Below are 18,121 nucleotides of genomic sequence, written 5' to 3'. Positions count from 1 at the left end.
CTCCCAGTAGTTGGTATGTTTGTTTTTAGTTCTTTAAAAATTAACATTTATACCTTTATAGAATATAGTTTAAATGCTATTCCTCTCTTCCCATTTCTTATTTTGTCAATGTTATTTTTCTACATTCTTTGTAAGATGAAGACCTTAGTGTCTCATTGTTTCTATTGTCTCAGCTTACCCTTCTGCCTCCCCTTTTCTGAGGACTACCTTTTATTTTACATTGGCAAGATGGTTACAGCTACATTCTGTTCTTCAGACACAGTCAAGTTGTTCTTTGCTGTTAGATTGACAATAAAGTTGAATATAAACCAGTGTCCTTGTTATTACAATGATGTGATTATCCTTTATGCCTGGACCAAGGGTTGAGCTAGGATTACATTTTCTCTTCTATGGATATAAGGCCACAACCCTTGGGTCATTCAAGTAAGAATGTCAAAGCATCAAGGTTAAAAGATTTTTATATTCTTGTATCAGTTGCTTAAAATCGTGACACATTTAATTACTTTCATATTTGGACCATGACTTTCTTTTAATTTTTTTAAGCCTGGAGTTTCTGATTGCCCCTTGTGGCCAAAAAAAAAAAAGTTCCTTTATTGTGTTTTCAGTTTTTCCACCCTCTCAATGAAGTCATTAGTGAGTGTATTTCTTTGGTACGTCCTCTTTTCTAAGACCTCTTGGAAGGAATGAGATGGGGGAGGGTTGGGGATACTTGGACTGTCATGTTGAACCACAAACACTTTACATGTTTAATTAATTTCAGATTTTATTTATTTATTTGCCAGAGAGAGAGAGAGAGCACATGCACAAGCAGGGGGAATGGCAGGGAGAGGGAGAAGCAGGCTCCCTACTCAGGGAGCCCGATATGGGACTTGATCCCAGGACCCTAGGATCATGACCTGAGCTGAAGGCAGACACTTAACCACTGAGCCACCCAGGTGTCCCTAAAATTTATTTTTAAAAAATAAAATTCTGTGAAATGTGATTGTGACCAAGAATTATCCCAGGTTCTGAACGATTCTCATGCCAGGCCAGATAACCTCTCTGTCTCATATTGGGCTTGCTCATATTTTCACTTTTGTTATTCATTGTGCCTTTAATTTCTTATCAATAAAATGGGGATACGAAATTCAAACTATGTCACAGGAAGAATGACTAGGAAGTATAATTCTTGGCCATTCATTTCTTGGGGGAAAAATCTATCTACAATAGCTATATATATGCAAATTAAATACATGAGCCATCTATAAGCCTATTAGGTTTATAAGAGAATACATTGTAGGAGAGCTCTCTCTGTGAATAGTACGGGGATATTATAAAGTACGTGTCATTTTTATTTCTGTGGTAGGGGCCATTAATTCATGATCCTCTGTCCTTGGTGTGGAGCACAGTCTGATATCAGCTTCAGGATCAAGACTTCCCAGTTTCTGAGGATGGAAGCTGGAGCCTCAGGTAGGGTTAGATGCCATGTTGGCCCAAACACCTGACCTTTGGAGGGCGCAATTCTCTCTCCTACTTCTCAGTCTAGTGAAACGTCCTTGTTTGGGCTTGGTTTTTTCCTCCTATGGAGAGGAAAAAACTCCTGGACTATCACAGGCTTTCTTCATTTCAAAAGGAGCAAAAATCTCATTAAATCTATAGGATCTTGTCCTCTACTCTGAAGCCAACCAGGCAGTTTTGGGTTACTCAGAAATTAAAATGATTTGGAGGTTACTGCCCACTCTCCCTGTTCCTTCCAGTCTCAGCGTAAGGGTGGCTTTCTGAGGGCGTGCTCTCCTGGCTCCATAGAATAGGTAAACTAGGTCAAATCTCTTTGCAACAACCCTCTGCATTGGTCGGGATCCTTTCTCCTTCAAGCAAGGGGCAGATACTCAAGTCAAGCTTGTTTAAGCAGAAAGAGAATTCCCTGAATCACGTAATTGAGAAGACCGTGCAGCATTTATGGATAGAGCCATGGTGAATATAGAATCTGAATTCATGTCATGAAGTTTCCGTCATCTTGTCTTACCTTTGCCACTCTGCTGCTGCCTCCTCCCCCCTTCCCCTTTTCTCCTCCCTCTTCTAATCTTCTTTTTTGTCTTTTTCTTCTTTCCTTCCTTCCTCCCTCTTTCCTCCCTTCCTTTAAAAAAAAAAGGTTGGTTTTTTTTGTTTTTGTTTTTTAGCATTTTGTACCACTGAAGTTCTCGCTCTAGTTTACATTAGCCTTGTAGGCCACAGTCATAGAAGTGGCAAGTATATCATTCTCCCAGATTCATGTATCAAACTCCAGAGAAGATGCTCATTGGCCTTTTTCATATTAAGTGCCCACCCTTGAACGCATCAAGGGGATGCAGTATACTAGAACTGGGGTATACTAGAACTGCCGAAGTCTGATTCAGAAGAATATTTTGTTGTTTGGCAAGAGGGGTTCTGTTGTCCAAAGAATGGGGGAAAGGTGGTGGATATACAAAATAATAGTATCCATTTCCATCAGACCGTGAACTTGCTATTTTATTTCTATACCATGAAGCGAATGAAGCTTGAAGCTTTAAGGTCCCGTACTTGCATGTACCCCCTTATTTATGAGTAAAATATTTTTAAGTGCAATCCGTTAAGACTGATGTCTCTATTCACTCTGACTTTCCCTTCCCCTCCACATTTCCTTCATGTTGAGTAGCTTTGGAGGGACTGCAGGCAATTTTCTATAACTAAGTTGGGGATACATTTTAGTTTGAGGTTAATGAGATAACTTTATGTAGTCTGCAGTCACCTATCCATATGGCTAAATTATTGCTCACAATCCCATGATAGAAATGGCTTTCAAGTGTACTTCTGCTTTCTGCTGTAAAAGCTGATGGGGTGATATAATATGACAGTGGAGGGCCAGGGTTAAATCAATATTTGGAATGGGTCCTTTAGTACCCAGTACCAGAATTATATGGGCAGGGGATGAGAAGCAAAATTTGTAATGTGCACAGCTAAAATCTCTTCCAAATCTTATAGCTCACATGTGAAACCACATATGAAAACAACTTAATAGAAGTTTTCCAAGATAGGACAAGTTGTTGTTTTTGTTTTTTTAATTTTCTCAACATACTGATAATAAATTATGAAGCTTGAAGAAATAAATAATTAAAAATTTGGGGGGCACCTGGGTGGCTCCTCTGGTTAAGGCTCCGACTCGTGATTTCAGCTCAGGTCTGGATCTCAGGGTCATGAGTTCAAGCCTCACACTGGGCTCCACACTAGGCATGGAGCCTACTTAAAAAAATTTTTTTTTCCAAATTAACCATACAAAGAAAAACTGAATTATCTTTCTCTTCTTTCCATTGAAAATCATGTTATAAAGTTGTCATCATATTGAAGAGGCAATCAGAATATATACCAAAATACATGAGTAAAGAAATATAAATATTACATTTTTTCTGGATTAAAAAATTTATAACTGTGATTTTTTTTACTCATTCTTTTTTTTAAAAGATTTTATTTATTTATTCATGAGCGGCAGAGAGAGAGAGAGGCAAAGGGAAAAGCAGGCTCCCGCTGAGCAGAGAGCCCGATGTGGGACTCTATCCCAGGATCCCCCAGGATCGTGACCTGAGCTAAAGGCAGACGCTTAACCATCTGAGCCACCCAGGCACCCTTTTTTTACTCATTATTAATACATATTTACATTTTGCTTTGGAGGCAGTAATGAAATATAGCATTTATTGAGTACTTCTGTGCCACTGTTTTTTAGAATTTATTTTTTAATTTACCCATTTTGAAGGTGTACTATTCTGAGTTTGACAGGTGCTTTTGTATCTTAATTTTGTATTTACTTTTTTTTTAGAGAGAGAGAAGGGGGGAGGGTAGGAGGGGCAGAGGAGAGGGAGAAAGAGAGAATGTCAAGCAGACTCCATGCCCAGCGTGGAGTCAGTCGCGGGGCTCCATCCCACAACCCTGAGATCATGACCTGAGCTGAAATCAAGAGTTGGGCACTTAACCTACTGAGCCACCCAGGTGCCTCATAATTTTTTATTTACTTTTGTATCTAATCTTATAATTTTGTGTTTTTTAAAGAGGGGCCCAGGCATCAGTGTGCAGCCAGTGTTGAGAACCACTGCTTTGGGAGGTTGTCACAGAAGCCCAGGTAAGAGATGATGGCCATCCGGATGAGGAGAGTAGCAATGGAGATGAATTTGAGATCTATTTTGAGATAGAATAGACATGCTTGGCTGATGATGGGGAGGTAATGAATGGGAAGAATCAAGGATCACTCCCAGGTTTCTGGCTTGGACAACTATTAGCAATGGTTCTCCAACTCCAGCAAGCTCCAGAATCACCCTGAAGGCTTGTTAGGACACAGATTGCCAGACACCACCCCCAGAGTTTCTGATTCAGTATGTCTGTGGGTGGGGCTTGAGAATTTGCATTTTTAATAGTTTCCCAGGAGATACTGTTGGTCTAGGGACCACATTTTAGTCTAACACTAGAACTTTTAAAACTCCTGATCAAGCCAAATACCAGTGAATTAAATCAGAATCCCTGGGAGTGGGATCCAAGTATCAGTCTTTGGAATCACTTGGGAACTTGTTTAATATAGTCATAAATCTGGCAAATCCTCAGATTCTGATTAATTGGTCTGGGGTACGGCTTGGACACTGATACCTTTTCACAGCTCCCCAGGGGATTCTTCTAATCATGTGTCACCACCCTGGAGAGTCCCAGAACCAGGTGGATGGTGATGTTATGTGCTGAGATACACAGAGGTGTTCTCTCTCTCTACCATGGTTCCAGAGGTCACCCACCTCAGAGGAACTTACTGTCATTGTCCTGGGCATGTGAGACACTTAAAGCATCTGGACTAACAGGAGCTCCCTCCTTTTCCTTTCTTGCTATAAAGTCATAATGATATACAATTTCCAGGGAGCTAGCTGTTAATTCAGTCCCCATAAGAATACAGTAGAAAGTGTCATTACTTAGGAATAGCTACTCCCTCGTGTATCCTCAGTGCCTAGCACAGTGCCTGACCCATAGAAAGCATGAAATACCTGTGTATTGACTAAATGAAGTACTTTATGAAAATGAGAAATTTATGAAAAATGAAAAAAAAAACCCCAGCAGCTTTGGAACTTTAAATATTAGTAGAAGCCAATGAGTTCTAGATCTCAATGTTGGTTGTAAAACGTGAGGATTTTGATATGGGTCCTCTTGCAACACACAAAGGTAAACTCAACATTGACCCCACAGCTTCCAGGCCATGAGGAAGCAAAGACGTGATTGCAAGCCCTTGAAGAGTTTTAGGGGCAGTCTTCTCAGGGAGAGCATGTCCTGTGTAAGCAGTCATGTTCCACATGCTCCCATGTTCTCCAGCAGGGCATTCTTAGGATGCAGCCAGTGAATTCACAGCCACGATCCAGGTTATGCAAGAAATGTCACTTCTCTTTATCTCCTTAAATTCTACTCTGAACCAACAGCCTTCCTAGTCAATGGGAAACTCTCTAGTATCTTTACTGGGAGTCACTCTACTCTTCTGACCCACCCTGGATGTATGTGTGGGGTTTTAGGTGGAGTTAAATATTTGGGGAGATCCCTTCCGGTTTTAGCCTATCCTCTTTACCTGTAATAAGTCTATAGGGTGCCTTGAAATTGGGAAGCTCAACTTCCATCCTGTGCCTGGGCGTGAAAATTTTTACTGGTGCTGGAAGTCTGGGTGTAACCAGGGCCCAGCCTTCCTGGGTGCACCACATAGTCATTTCCCCAAAAGTCCTGCCAAGTCTTCTGGTCTCTGTTGGGATGTGGGTTAATAATCCTATGACTCAGGATCCCCTCTCTTTTTGTATTGAAATCATGTCCTCTCTGTGTTTCCTCCTTCTACTCACCTCCTTTGGGCACTCACCAGTCTCCTCCACCAGGATGCCTAGAATCATCTTCTTGGTGATCTCAGGATTTCACAAAAGTCAGGGAAGGGTGCTATCTTTCAGGAACTTTGACTCTCTGCTCTGAAAACCCTTTGAAGACAGAGAAAACAAAGGCTTGGCTACCTTCTCAGACAGGGGGATGTTCAGATTCCAAAGCACAAAATACACTATTGTTCTTATACTTCTTCAACTCGTTAATATCTCGGTAAATTATCTTGCTGCAAGCTGAAATAGGATGCCTCTCCCAGCATCAAACCATTCTGGATGTCAGTGTGGTATAAGTCCCCAGAGCTTCTGTGGCTGCAATGGGGCTAGTCCTCTAATCCCCTTGGCTGTGTCAGTAAGGGAATCTCCACTGATTTGGAAAACTTGCAAACATAACAATTGCAAACTTTGCGAGTGAACGTCACAGCTCTGTGGAATGTTCCAGAACCTTTCTCTTAACATTAAAATGGCATTTTATCTGAACATCTCTTACCAGAATTGTTCTATTCAAAGGCAGTACAATCTAATTCTCTCTGCAAAAGAGGCCAGATTACACTAATGAATCTCTTTAGACGGAAAATTTATCCTAATTTCGATGTCATTGTAACTCTGGCCTCAATAAACATTTACTGAGTGTCTACTGGGTGCCAGGTCCTGAGGACTCAAGGAGAAAGTTCCTCAAGGAACTCAGTTAAGAGGGAAATGGCAACAAACTTTTATAATATGAGGTGATAAAATATGAATAAAAGGCTTTAAAAGCATGGTGGAAAAGCCAATAGAAAATTCATAGAAGAAATGACATTTGATCTGGGTCGTGAAGGACACATGAATATTTTTCAGGTGGGGATGAGAGAGAGGGCATTCCAGGAAGAGAAATGGCTAGGGCAAAGGGACAAGGGCAGAGCTTTGCAGATTCTCATGTAGTGTGTGTGTGTGTGTGTGTGTGTGTGTGTGTGTGTGTGTGTGTGTGTGTGTGTACCAGTGCGTGCATAGGAAACAGGGAGTAGGAGCTGGAATTGATTTTGAGGAGGAGAGCAGGAAATATAAGAAGTTTCTTTAAATCTAACCGAGTTTTATAACTAATACATAAATCTCTTGTATAGCCTCTTAAATACCACTAGTACTGCTGGGACTACTACCACAGAGATAACATTTGTTGTGCTCTTATTACTAGGTGGGGAGTTAAATGTATTTTGGGGATTGTCTCATTTCATCCCCACATTTCTATGAGTCCATTCTCTTATTATCCTCATTGACAAATGTTCTGTCTTTTCACATCTGACTCTTGTGTTCTTTTTTTTTTTTAAGATGTTTTTATTTATTCCTTAGAGACACAGAGATACAGAGAGAGAGAGAGCATGAGCAGGGGGAGAGGCAGAGGGAGAGGGAGAAGCAGGCTCCCCACACAGCCAGGATCCTGAAGCGGGGCTTGATCCCAGCACCCTGGGATCATGACCTGAGTTAAAGACAGACGCTTAACAACTGAGCCACCCAGACGCCCCTCACTCTGTATTCTTACAAATATTTCAGATACCTAAGAGACTCATGTTTCTGTGTGACTGGCTTATTTCTTCAGAGTCATAGAATTTAAAACAAATTTTTTAAGAAGGTCAAAGGCTCTGCTTTGAGGCCAGCTGACATCACCCAGCACTGTGTCCACTTAAATCTGTTGCTACACCACTGGATGTTTTGACCTAACCATGTTGACCCCTCTGTTTTGACTTATAAGGATTCTTGCTCCTGCTCTCTCTCTTTTTAAGATTTATTATTTATTTGAGAGAGAGAGAGAGAATCTCAAGCAGACTTGGTGCTGAGCATGGAGCCCTACACAGGGCTTGATCCCACGAGCATGAGATTATGACCTGAGCTGAAATCAGGAGTCAGTCACTTAACCAGCTGAGCCACCCAGGCGCCCCGCTCCTGCTCTTTTGACCCTGAAACCATTTTGAATCCAGTACTTTTATTTAGAATTATACCAGCTCAGGTGGACTGTCTATCCAGAAAGTGTTTTCTGGAGTGAATTCCATTAAGCCAATTTAATCCCTTACCAATTTTGTCCAGAGCACAGTTAGATCATCTCCAGAAATATTAACTCTACTGAAATCATTTTCATTTTCAACTCTTTCCATTTAAAATTCGAAACAAAAATTGATGCATTGACTAGGTATTATCTATAATACCTGGCTTGTACTTTGTGTAATAATCATCATTTCTATCAAGTCCATCTTTTTCTTCTGGGTCAAAATTTGCAGATCTAAATGTTTTTTATTTTTATTTATTTATTTTTTAAAAGATTCTGTTTATTTATTTGACAGAGAGAGAGAGAGACAGTGAGAGAGGGAACACAAGCAGGGGGAGTGGGAGAGGGAGAAGCAGGCTTCCTGCCAAGCAGGGAGCCCGATGTGGGGCTCAATCCCAGGACCCTGAGATCATGACCTGAGCTGAAGCTAGACACTTAACGACTGAACAACCCAAGTGCCCCTATCTAAATGTTTTTTTAAAAAGTTTGATTCTGGGGTGCCTGGGTGGCTTAGTTGGTTAAGCATCTGCCTTTGGCTCAGGTCATGATCTCAGGATCCTGGGATTGAGCCCTACATCGGGCTCCCTGCAGCAGGAAGCCGGCTTCTCCCTCTCTCTCTGCCTTCTACTGCCCCTCCTGTACTCTCTTTCTGTCAAATAACTAAACAAAATCTCTTCAAAAAAAGTTTGATTCTCCTGTCAATTTGTAGTCAATAACAAGGTCTGTTCTGTGCAATTTTAGCTGTTATCAGTTTTATTTAGCATTTATTATTTATGCCAATAATTTACAAATCAACCCATTGCAAATTGAATTGAAATAGTGATGCTTTATATTTGTTTCTTATTCATGGGGAATTGTAAAAATTTTTGTATGCACGTGTGTGTGAAAAGAGAAAGATAAAAAAAAAGAGGGAGAGAGATTGATTGAGAGAGGAGGGGCACCTGGGTGGCTCAGTTGGTCAAGTGTCTGCCTTTAGCTCAGTTCATGATCCCGGGGTCCTGGGATCGAGCCCCATGTCAGACTCCCTGCTCAGTGGACAGTCTGCTTCCCACCCTTCCTCTCCCTCTGCCCCTCTCCCCCTGCTTGTGTTCTCTCTCTCTGTCTCAAATAAATAAATAAAATCTTAAAAAAACTGATTGAGAGAGACGAATATTGTTTGCAAAGCTCTCAAATGTATGTCAGAGTTTAAGTGTCCACGGGGTCAAAGTGTCAGGATATGAGAGCAGTATTTGTCATTGATCAGTGTTTGTCATCCTGGGCAGAGGTAGAATCTGAGTCCCTCATTAGCCTTAGGAAGGAGCCTGGAGGAGGGGTCTGAAGCTAGCAAGCATATCTAGAAAGCATCATGCAAGGTACTGACTGACAGTTAATGGCTCTCCAGATTTACCACAAAAATAGAGATGACTAGGTCGCACCAGCCTTACACATTTCACATAACCAGTATCACTTGTAGTAACTTGAAGTTGAGGGTCTTAGTCTCTTGACATCGTAAGGGTTTTCAAGACAAGAGGCCATGTGTGGATTTCCATTGTAACCTATAACTCTGGGAGAAAAGAGGGCTTATGCCTTCCAGAACCTTCTTTTCTATGAATATCCATTTCCTATTGGATTAAGCCCAGCTTTTTATTAGCATAAATACTGGATCCTTCAAATTTGGTGGGCAACCACCCTCAAGCCTCCATACCTATGCACACTTCACTCAGGCACTCTGAAAGTTTGCTGCCCATGCCTCCCTGCTCTCCCTACATCAGTTTTGCCTGGAATTCTATTTCCTGCCCTTCTCCCTGGAAGACTCCTACATATCCTGCTAAGCTCTTCCTAAAGAGGCCCTCCCTTCTTGAATTAGAAAGATGGAAGAGACACTGGGGGACTGTTTTGGATGTGGAACACATGGAAGTCACTTTGGACAAACTCTGTGTACAGAGCTGACAGGAAATCTGGGACTGGGAGTGTCCAAGAGAGACAGGCAATTGGGAAGGACTGGGGACCTAGGAAGGTCTGGAAGGACTGGGGAAGGCATGGGCTTAGACTCATGCTGTAGACCATGTGAGGGGTTGGGGGATGTGGGGAGCTGGATGTGACTGGAGGTGAGTGGAAGGTGGTAGAGGTCAGGGTTGGGGAGAGTTGGTTGTGCACCCCTTTGCTCTCTGCAGCGCTCTGTGAAGACCCTAGTACAGCACTGAACACATTGGGTGCTGAATGCTGTCTCTTTTCCCCTGCCATCTGTGAGTTCCTCTCAGTCCTGGGACATGGTGGGGGAGGAGTGTGAAATGGCTGAGCCTCCATCTCCTTGGGAGAAACTCTTGGCTAAAGAGTGAGCTGATAGGCAGGGCCTCTCCAGTCTCTTCGGGAGGTACCTGCTCATCTTTCCCCAGGGCAGTCTCTCCCAGTCACTAAACCATGTGGTTAAAGCACAAGAAGACCACTAATTCTGATTCACAGTTCCCCCAGTGGGCTCCCCTATGGCATCTGTTCAGGGAATGTGTGACCCTCGTGGGGAGGACCCAAGTTGTGAGACTAGAGGTCTTTTTAAGATTTATTTATTTTATTTTAGAGAGAGAGATAGCATGGTGGGAGGAGCAGGGAATCTCAAGCAGACCCCCTGCTAAGCAGGGAGCCCCATGCAGGGCTCGATCTCACGACCCTGAGATCATGACCTGAGCTGACATCAAGAGTTGAATGCTTAACTGACTGAGCCACCCAGGTCCCCCAAGACTGGAGGTCTATTTAACTTACGGCTCGTCAGGTTCTTTGCCTGGGTTCTGTCTCTGTCTGGGAGGTGGAGATCATTTGCTAAGAGTTATGAGCTAGGTTGAAAGAACTCTGTAAGGTAAATTCACCGATAGGGGGACTTCTGGAGAACAAAGTGTCTGTGATCCTCTATGAACTGCTGGTGTGTGACCTTGTGTGACCTCAGGTAAGCCACTTTATCTCTCTGAGCCTGAGTTTCTATATCTTCAAAATGGGGATCAAATAGCTATCTTTTAGGGCTGTTGTAATAAGTAAATGTGTTATGGTACTTTTAGTGTTTATTTTTTTCCATTTAGTTTTTAATTCCATTTCAATTGATTTTTGTGTCTGGCATAAGGTTGGAATTTAACTTATTTTTTCCCTGAATGAATAGACAGTCGTACCACAACACCATTTATTGAATAACCCCCTCTTGCTCTCACCAATGAGAAATTCCATCTTAGCATATACTGAATTCTGATCTGTTCATTTCTGGACATTCAAATTGTGTTGTTAATCCATTGGCCTATTCCTGGACTAATATCACACTGTTTTATTATTGTAGCTTCATCATATGTTGTGATGTGTGGTCTCTTGTCATTATTCTTCTATTTCAAGATTTTCTTAGCTGTTCTTAGGCATATGTTTCTTTCCCCCAGAAGAAAGTTACTAAGTTCCAAAAATATGAACTCAATTGTAACTGTGGACAATTTCATAGGGATTCAGGGAATGTCTTAGTCACCTTGAGCTGCTTTAACAAAATACCTTAGATTGGGGAGGCTTAAACAACAGAAATCTATTTTTCATAGTTCTGGAGGCTGGAAGTCCAACAAGGTCAGGTTTTGTTGAGGACCCCCTTTCTGGCTTGTAGATGTTCACTTTCTTTTTTTTTTTTTTAAGATTTTATTTATTTATTTGAGAGAGAGAGAATGAGAGCCAGAGAGCACGAGAGGGAAGAGGGTCACAGGGAGAAGCAGACTCCCCGCTGAGCAGGGAGCCCGACGTGGGACTCGATCCCAGGACTCCAGGATCATGACCTGAGCCGAAGGCAGTCACTTAACCAACTGAGCCACCCAGGCGCCCTAGATGTTCACTTTCTTGCTATATCCTCACATGGTGGAGAGACAGAGAGAGCTCTTATGTCTCTTCCTCTCTTCATAAGAGCATTAATTTCATCATGAGGATCCCATCCTTATGACATCACCTAATCCTAATTACCTCCCAAGGACCCCACCTCCAAATGCCTTCACACTGGAGATTAAGGCTTCAACATATAAATCTGGGGTGGGGGGCACAAATGTTCACTCCATAGCAGGGGTGAATGGCATCTCTTTAAAATAGTGACTTTTCCTAATTAGGAGAATGGCATGTATTTCAATTTACTTAGGTTTTCTTTTTTGTCTTTGGTTAATTTTCATTATATAGTTCTTTCACATTTGTAATTAAAAGTTTTCCTGGGTAGTATATATTGTGAGTGGTATCTCTTTCATTTTTCTTTCCAATGAGATACTAAACACATTCATGCTAATCTAATACAATCTAATACACAGACTTAATCACACTGCCTCTTCATCTATCACACTTAGGTCACATGGTTATTGCAGGGGCTGCCATATGAGGACAACATGACCCTGTTTCCTGGGAGTGTTTAATTAGGCCAGTGGAAGATGCCCTGGTATGGCAAGGCATGACCTCTCTGCGGTTGGCAGCATGATGTAGACATCTGGACTTTGCTAGCATAAGAGTCTCAGAAGCAAGGATCAGCGATGGAAATGGAATTAGGGAAAAACTAGTCTTTTAATCTCAGGTAAATTAGGGTGACCTTTGGAACCAGGGATGAATCTTCTTGCATCTAAGAGGCCAAGTTAGCAGAAAACTTCAACTCAGCAACAGCATCAAGCACACAAAAGCAACCTGGTGTGGACCAGAACACAGGGAGATTTTCCATGGCAACACTACAGAGAGGTGGGATGGAGGAGGGGCTGTGTGTGTCATTAAGGTGACCAGTCAGTTTGGACAGCACGGGGTGGGGCTAGAGGGGTAAGTAAGTAACACAGGCAAGATTAGAACTAACATTGGTTTACATTTCAGGACTGAGTTCTTCTACCTCTGGGGGCTCCCCAGATACGGCTGTCCACTCTGTACCTTAAACAGTTTTACCCTCTATTTCCCCCATACCTTCCTCCACTTCTTGTCCTCCACACACCCCTACCTTCTGCTTTCATCCTCCATCCAGCCCCTGCTCTGTCATGCTTTATTTTGGTGGCTTTGGTTGACCCTGAAGCTCCCCAGTTTGCTGGAGGCGGGGATAGTCCATAAGACTGAGGATAAATGACTTCCTCCTCTATCTCACTCCCTCTTCTTGCAGCATAAAAGCTTCAAGCCATCTGTAACATCAGATAGTTCCATAAATGACACATAACATGAAAATAGGCTTCATAACCTGGAATAGCAAATAAGCACATTCCCTCCCCTCTCATGCAATGTCCTGTATGAGCTGAGTCCTTTTATCTAAATTCAAGCAGATGGTGCAATTTTCTTGTCCTTCCTCATGTCCACAGCTCAGTCCTGGGGATGGGGTCTTGTCATTTTGGCTGGGGTCTTTGCTTCAAGTTGTAATTGTTGAGGTTAGTTTGACATTTGATGGAACATCTGTAATTAATGAGTCACAAAGGAAAGGGAACAATGAAGGGACCTTTTTATTGAGATGGAAATTCCACAATCAATTTAAGCACTCTTTGAACACCTACTATGCACAAATTACTGCCTAGGACTGGGGCTACAGAGTTTAGCAAATAATCCTTAGCTTCAGGGACATAGCCTCTGCAGAGACAGCAATTGTCAGCAAAGGACATGGTAAGTGTGATAAGGAAAATGTTCACAAAATGCTCTGGCAATAGGTTGGAGTTAGAGAAAACATACTTGTAATACATATGACAGATAAAACTGTACAATGAGCTGTCACAAACTGATGAGCAATATACTAACACCCAATAGAAAAATGGAAAAAGGCATGAATGGGATCATCCAAGTGGCCAGCAGTATATATTAATCAAAAGAAGATACTATTTTACCCCTGCCAGACTGGCAAAAATTAAAAATGAGGGGAAATGCCTAGAGCTGGAAAGGATGCTGGAAGAAACATGTACTCTCATATATCATTGGTGGAAATGTGAATCATCAGAGTCATTTTGGGACCATAACCATGCCATATTTATTCAACTTAAAAATACACATATTGTTTGTTTTGATCTGCCCCACATTTTGTAATCTAGCCTACATAAATAAAATTATTTGTTGAGGCAATAAAATTAAAAATGACTTAATTAAATGTGGCCCTTCCATATTATGGAATATTAAGTAGCTAATAAAAAGTGTGAGTTAAAAAAAAAATTGGGGGGGCGGAGCAAGATGGCGGAGGAATAGGAGACCTGGATTTCATCTGGTCTCAGGAATTCAGCTGAATAGGGATCAAACCATTCTGCATACCTACGAACTCAACAGGAGATTGAAGAGGAGAGTAGCAACAACTCTCTGAACAGAGAAGCAACCACTTACTGGAAGGTAGGACGTGCGGAGAAGTGAATCCGAGGCGATATTCGGGAGGATAGACGGCGGGGGAGGGGCCTCCGTTGGCCGCTTCTGGCAAGTGAGAGAGCCACGGAGCACAAAATCTGAACTTTTAGAAGTCGGCTCCGCTGAGGGACGTCGCTCCAGTGGCTAAGCAGGGGGTGAAATCCTCCCGGGACAGTGTGGTCTCAGGACCCTCGGGGTCACAGAAAGACCGGGGGTGCCTGAGTGCGGCAGAGCTCCCAGGTATCGGAGCGGGGAAGCCGGCTGCAGAGACAGAGCCGAGGTGCGGACTCTCAGCTCGGGGTGGCCATAAACTGTGATCCGCGGCCCAGTCGGGCCACTGCTTCTCCAGCAGGGACCCCACAAGCGGCAGAGCCGGGGAGACTCCCCTTCCTCCCCGGGGAGGAGCGGCGCGGGAGCGCACCGCAGGGATCTGCTGGGTTTGGAGACTCCACACGGGGTCGGGTGCCAGAGATAGCAATGCTCGGTCACATGCCGGGGGAGCACGGAGTGTGGCCGGAGACCGGGGAGATGGGAGTGTCTGCTTTTCTCTGGGGGCGCACTGAGGAGCGGGGCCCCGAGTTCTCAGCTCCTCCGGGTGGAGATTGGGAGGCCACCATTTTTGCCCTGGTCCTCCGAAGCTGTACCGAGAGCTTGCAGGAACAAAAGCTCCTGAGAGCAAACCAGAGCAGCTTCCTTAGCCCGGACCGACAAGGGCGGGGCAATTCAGCCTCCGGCAAAGACATTTGGAAACCACAGCAACAGGCCCCTCCCCCAGAAGATCAGCACGAACAGCCAGCAAGCCAAGACCAAGTTTACCGATCAAGGAGAACGGGAGAACTCCAGCGCTAGGGGAATACTGCACATAGAATTCATGGCTTTTTTTTTACCATGATTCATTAGTTCATCAAAGTTAATTTTTGTTGACTGTTTTCTTTTTTATTTTATTTTTCTTTTTCCCTTTTTCAACCAACATCTTATCAATCCCTTTTTTTAAAAAAAAAACATTTTTATTTTTCATTTTTAGAGTCATATTTTATCCCTTCAGAGTAGTTACCCTTATTTTTGGCATATATATGTAAGTTGTTCTCTCTTTAAAATTTTGAGGTACAGTTTCTTCTAACAGATCAAAATATACCCTAAATCACTAGTGTATGGCTTTGTTCTAGTCTCCTGCCTGATCACATTCTCTCCCTTTTTCCTTTTTTTTTTTCTTAAAACTTCTTTCTTTCTTCAAACAACTTCTTATCTTATCAAGTCCTTTTATAAAATCTTTTATAATTGTCATCTTTACAGTCATCTTCCATCCCTTCATTGTATCAACCCTTATTTTCTACATATATGTCTTTCTTCCTTTAAAATTTTAGGAGGCACTTTTTTCTAACAGACCAAAATACGCCCAAAAGCTAGTGTGTGGCACTGATCTATGCACCAGCCTGATCATATTTGATCATATTCTGGTTTTTTTGTATTGTTCTGTTTTTGTTATCTTTTTTTTTTTTCTCTTTCTTTTTTCTTTCTTTCCCTTTCTTTTCCCCTGGTTTCAGGTCTTTTCTGATTTGTATACAGTATATTTGCTGGGGACGTTGTAAACCTGTTAGCATTTTGTTCTCTCATTCATCTATTTTCCTCTGGACAAAATGACAAGACGAAAAAAATCACCTCAGCAAAAAGAAAAAGAGGTAGTACCGTCAACCAGGGACCTACTCAATACGGACATCAGTACGATGTCGGACCTAGAGTTCAGAATCATGACTTTAAAGATACTAGCTGGGCTTAAAAAGGGGGGAGGTTATTAGAGAAACCCTTTCTGGAGAAATAAAAGAACTAAAATCTAACCAAGTCGAAATCAAAAAGGCTATTGATGAGGTGCAATCAAAAATGGGGGCACCAACTGCTAGGATAAATGAGGCAGAAGAGAGAATCAGTGATATAGAAGACCAAATGATGGAAAATAAAGAGGCTGAGAAAAAGAGAAACAACTACAGGATCACGAGGGCAGAATTCGAGAGATAAGTGATACGATAAGATGAAACAACATTAGAATAATTGGGATCCCAGAAGAAGAAGAGAGAGAGAGAGGGGCAGAAGGTATATTGGAGCAAATAATAGAGAACTTCCCTAATGTGAGGAAGGAAACAGGCATCAAAATCCAGGAGGCACAGAGAACCCCTCTCAAAATCAATAAAAATAGGTCAACACCCCGACATCTAATAGTAAAACTTACGAGTCTCAGAGACAAAGAGAAAATCCTGAAAGCAGCTCGGGAGAAGACATATGTAACCTACAATGGTAGAAACATTAGATTGGCAACAGACCTATCCACAGAGACCTGGCAGGCCAGAAAGGACTGGCAAGAAACGAGAAAAATATGCAGCCAAGAATACTATATCCAGCTAGGCTGTCATTGAAAATAGAAGGAGAGATAAAAAGCTTCCAGAACAAACAAAAACTAAAGGAATTTGCAAACACGAAACCAGCCCTCCAAGAAATATTGAAAGGGGTCCTCTAAGCAAAGAGAGAGTCTAAAAGCAGCAAAGATCAGAAAGGAACACAGACAACATACAGTTAGCAGTCACCTTACAGGCAATACAATGGCACTAAATTCATACCTTTCAATAGTTACCCTGAATGTAAATGGGCTAAATGCCCCAATCAAAAGACACAGGCTATCAGATTGGATTAAAAAACAAGACCCATCAATATGCTGTCTGGAAGAGACTCATTTTAGACCCAAAGACACCCCCACATTGAAAGTGAGGGGGTGAAAAACCATTTACCATGCTAATGGGCACCAAAAGAAAGCTGGGGTGGCAATCCTTATATCAGACAAACTAGATTTTAAAACAAAGACTGTAATAAGAGATGAGGAAGGACACTCTATCCTACTTAAAGGGTCTACCCAACAAGAAGATCTAACAATTGTAAATATCTATGCCCCTAACATGGGAGCAGCCAATTATATAAGGCAATTAATAACAAAAGCAAAGAAACACATTGACAACAATACAATAAAAGTGGGGGACTTTAACACCCCCCTGACTGAAATGGACAGATCATCTAAGCAAAAGATCAACAAGAAATAAAGACTTTAAATGACACACTGGACCAAATGGACTTACAGACATATACAGAACATTCCATCCCAAAGCAACGGAATACACATTCTTCTCTAGTGCCCATGGAACATTCTCCAGAATTGATCACATCCTAGGTCACAAATCAGGTCTCAACCGGTACCAAAAGAATGGCATCATTCCCTGCATATTTTCAGACCACAATGCTTTGAAACTAGAACTCAATCACAAGAGGAAAATCAGAAAGAAGCCAAATACATGGAGGCTAAAGAGCATCCTACTAAAGAATGAATGGGTCAACCAGGAAATTAAAGAAGAATTAAAAAATTTCATGGAAACCAATGAAAATGAAAACACAACTGTTCAAAATCTTTGGGATACAGCAAAGGCAGTCCTGAGAGGAACGTATATAGCAATACAAGCCTTTCTCAAGAAACAAGAAAGGTCTCAAATACACAACCTAACCCTACACCTAAAGGAGCTGGAGCAAGAACAGCAAATAAAGCCTAAACCCAGCAGGAGAAGAGAAATCATAAAGATCAGAGCAGAAATCAATGAACTAGACACCAAAGGAACAGTAGAACCGATCAACGAAACTAGGAGCTGGTTCTTTGAAAGAATTAACAAGATTGATAAACCCCTGGCCAGACTGATCAAAAAGAAAAGAGAAATGACCCAAATCAACAAAATCATGAATGAAAGAGGAGAGATCACAACCAACACCAAAGAAATACAAACAATTATAAGAACATATTATGAGCAACTCTATGCCAGCAAATTAGATAACCTGGAAGAGATGGGTGCATTCCTAGAGATGTATCAACTACCAAAATTGAACCAGGAAGAAATAGAAAACC

The sequence above is a fragment of the Callorhinus ursinus genome, unplaced genomic scaffold (assembly GCF_003265705.2).
Source record: "Callorhinus ursinus isolate GAN/ISIS: 27379988/994484 unplaced genomic scaffold, GSC_fseal_2.0 scaffold120, whole genome shotgun sequence".
Taxonomy (NCBI): domain Eukaryota; kingdom Metazoa; phylum Chordata; class Mammalia; order Carnivora; family Otariidae; genus Callorhinus; species Callorhinus ursinus.
The sequence above is the reverse complement of the archived record's forward strand: the minus strand, read 5'-3'. Positions refer to the sequence as shown.